This window comes from Lactuca virosa, chromosome 6, assembly GCF_052849685.1.
Source record: "Lactuca virosa cultivar CGN04683 chromosome 6, Lactuca_virosa_CGN04683_v6, whole genome shotgun sequence".
Taxonomy (NCBI): domain Eukaryota; kingdom Viridiplantae; phylum Streptophyta; class Magnoliopsida; order Asterales; family Asteraceae; genus Lactuca; species Lactuca virosa.
The window spans coordinates 137,280,954-137,284,927 of NC_136431.1; the positions used below are offsets into that span (position 1 = coordinate 137,280,954).

Here is a 3,974-nt window from a genome sequence, read left to right on the forward strand (position 1 = left end):
CCTCAAGATGTTCCCTTCTTCATTGCACCCATAACAGACATTCTTGTTGAAGGTATACTCATTGGCATAGTGCCCAGGCTTACCACATTTAAAACAAGTGACTTCTCCATCACATTTCCTTGAGTGCTTCTTTTTGCATTTATCGCACCATTTCACTTCGACTCCTCCTCCTCTCGAACCAGGATTCAAGAATTTACTTTTCTTGTTAGACCTCGAAGGTCTATCGAACTTCCTTTTATCACCAACCTCGATTCTCTCCAGACCCCTTTCCTTTAACTGGGTCTCCACATTTTTAGCTGCTCGGAATGTTGTCTTCAGAGTAGTTGCCATCTTGACCGTTGGGCCAAACTCGGCTGGCAGTCCGTTTGCGAACCTCTCAATTTTTGAGAGTTCAGTTGACACTAAGTATGGAAATAAATTCATCTTCTCAGTGAATGTAGTAGCATAGTCTTCAATGCTCATTATCCCCTTCTTCAAGTTTTGGAACTCACTGTTTAGATCGATCAGATCTATCTCTGAGCAGTACTGCATCTTCAACTGCTCCAAGAACGTTTCCCAAGACATTTTCAGGGCTTCTCCCCGTGGCATCATATCTGCAAATAATTTCCACCAGCTCAAGACTCTGGTCTTCAGTTGTCTGACCGCAAAGACTGTTTTCTGCTTGTCGCTACAGTTGCAGCTTTCAAATACCATCTATATTCCGGGGATCCAATCCATAATATCTACAGGCTTTGGGATTCCTGAGAGACTTGGTGGTTTTACGCCCAAGAAATTCTTATACATACGTCCATCTCTGTTGATTCTCCCCTTCGGGTCATTCCTTTCTGTCACTGGGGGTTCCACTTGACTGACAGTCCTACTATCGTCCCCTTCTTCTGACTGTCTGTCATTCAGTTCAGGTTGTTCGATAGGCATTGAGGGTTCATTCATAATATTCAGCAACATTTGTCTCATTTCTTCCCTTTGTTCAACCATCATTTCCCGAATCATGGCTTGTACTCCAGCCATAGTGACTGGCTCTCGTGCAACTTCTACTATCGGAACCTGCTCAATCACTTAAGGTTGAGGTCGTTGAATTCTGTTTTCATTCGCGTTTCCAGCTCCACTTCGGGTTCTTGCCATTTTGATCTATACACCAAATAAGGCGATTTTTAGACCTTTATTCACGATAGATGTTTAAATCGCTCCGAAACGTTACATGCTAGTTCTAATATCATAGTCGTACGCTTAGAATCCTAAACACATAAAGTTTCCAGATCCGGTCGGCAACAGACCATAGATCCAAACAAATAATAGCATATAAGGCATCTTTATAGCTATAACATAAGGCATTTAGCACATAAAAACATTTTAGGCATCTTTCCTAAAATAAACTAGTGCTCGTGTCTAAAATATAGTAGACACTCATCTCACAATCATCACTTAGCATTCTAAGTTTAAGTCTAGAAATCCTACAAATTTCCTAGTTCGCTTAAACTAATGCTCAGATACCAACTGCGACATCCCCTATTTTCACGGCCAGAAAAGCCCGATTTGTTTATGCTTTATTTTCAAAATCAGAGTAATCATTTTAACAAAAAGGTGTTGCGGAATTTGTTCTCATAAAATATAGATAAAAGCATTACCAAAGAAATGTATTTTCATTGCATTAAAACCCTGGGATGTCATCGTCATTACATATCAAAAGCATAAACAAAAAAACATAGGCAACATAGGCCTCAAAATAACATAGACCTTATAAATATTCTATTTATTCCTACTGGTCTATAATCCATAATCTCTCGTCAGATCATCCAACTATGCTCTTGTGCCACTACTTGTAATATAAAGAAAACTGAGTGGGTCAGGCTTGGGAGCCTGGTGAGCACACATAGGGTTTTCAACCACAATAAATAAGTTTATTAATTTCATCAAACCATAACAACTCAATTACACGTTCCCGTTATCCTTACTTTAAGTCCTAAAACACCTATCATAAGGGACCTAGCCTAAGGATCATCATCGAGATGGACACTACTGCTAAGGGGATTCCTCAACCATATATGTCCGCAAGGCAACCATGTGGGAGATGGAGTACACCGGTGAACACGTCTTTCACAAACACAGGTTGCGAGCCTGCTAGCGTTCCACTAGACTTCCTAGAAAAGTCTGTGGTCGTCATCCATACTCCGTTAGATGACTGGATCAACGTCAACATCGAGATCTGTCATCATTTTATTTCATCACACCCCAACTATTTCATCTACCCATGTTTTACCCCAACATATTTGTAGATATAAAATACATATACAGTTTAAATAATTTAAAACATGTATAAAACGTTCATCCGACATAGATTTCAGATAAACAGATAATATGCACACATAACACATAATTTATATAAAATACTTCATATCTATGTGTAAGATGAAAGTAATTATGCACTTACCTAATATAATAAGTGTATATCTCACTTCTCAGTAGTTTCCAATGTCTTTCCTCAGTCCAAACGGTTAAAAATTATGTCCAAGGTTACCAAAATGGACATAACCTATAATACAATTAATAATATTTCCCTTATAAAATAAATTATAACGAGTAATAGTACCGAAAGTTTGCAATTGAAAACTTTGATAAGGATTGCTTCACTTTTTCCTCATGAGTAAAGAAATTCTATGACTCTAGTTATGTATACATAGTTGTTTATTTGGATGATAATATCACAAAAGGAAGTCGTATTTATAATATCATATAAACATTACACGACAAAACTAAAAGATTTCTTTGTGAATAAGGAAAATTTGTTACGTTTAAATGGATAAGAATATAGTACAACGTACATGCTTAATCACCTCATATTAATTGACACGTATCCTTTAAAATGCCACGATTACATTAGGACGTTTCTTTTGCGATAATATCCCTTCCTCTTATTGAGTTTCAAATAATAAATATATTATTCATTCACCCTTACATTTATATGTATGGGTACAAATATTTACGTTTTTTGTTTTTTAAAATTTAGATGTTATATATATATATATATATATATATATATATATATATATATATATATATATATATAAGCGTTCATTTTATAGTAATACTTTCTCAAAATAATAAAAAAAATATTAACATCTTATCTATAATATGAACATAAGCGTTCATTTTATAGTGATACTTTTTCAAAATAATAAAAAAAAAATCATAACAACTTATGTCAATGAATTTCAAAACAATATAATATATATTATATCGCCAAATATATAATAAATGTTATTTTACGACATTTCCCAATTTATAATCGATGGATTCGTATTTTCAAGAATATGAACTATCAATAATTGTTTTGGCTAACAAGTCATCAATCTCCGTTTCATCACTTTATCGTAAGAGGTCATATTTAGACATACTTTATATCAATGGGTCGTGTTTACAATTATTACGACTTTCGTTTATATTATTTATCCTAGAAAATCTTTTATTTTTAGCGTTTATTTCAGCCAAATTTAATTATATAAAAATAATATTTGTCCAATTTCCCTGCACATAATATATATAAACTTATATACTCGAATAATTCTCTTTTATTTATTCATAAAAATGTTTCAATCGTTGGTTAGTCATACGCGCTCCACTAATCAATGATAATTTTCGAGACACCCATTGCCACTCTGTATTTGTCCCTATTAGCGTGTCGGTTAACCAAGCGCGCTCCAGTAATGACTCGTAAAGTGCAATGTGCAATTTCATGGGTTAACATATAAATTCACATTTTTTTGAAAGAAACTAAGATCGTGAATTTAAAAAAAATTGTTTAGTTACTTTATAATTCATTATACTTCTTAATGAGAAATTATTTATCCTATCAAACCCTTTCGGCTAACGACCATCCACCAATCAAGGAAGCGGTGGGTGAGAGTGAACACCCATTCAACCGCCATTTTATAGACGATTTCCTTATACCTCCTTATAGATCAACCTCATGAATGAGG

General features: G+C 34.5%; 1 long non-coding RNA gene across 1 annotated transcript; it reads right to left on the minus strand.

The window, feature by feature from the left end:
* Nucleotides 1–1,876: 1,876 nt before the first annotated feature.
* On the minus strand, nucleotides 1,877–2,669 carry LOC145118510 (uncharacterized). The gene is made up of 2 exons (XR_013713330.1): nucleotides 2,429–2,669; nucleotides 1,877–2,203 (listed from the first exon to the last, which is right to left on the minus strand). It is a non-coding gene; the product is annotated as an uncharacterized LOC145118510 (long non-coding RNA).
* Nucleotides 2,670–3,974: the final 1,305 nt, after the last annotated feature.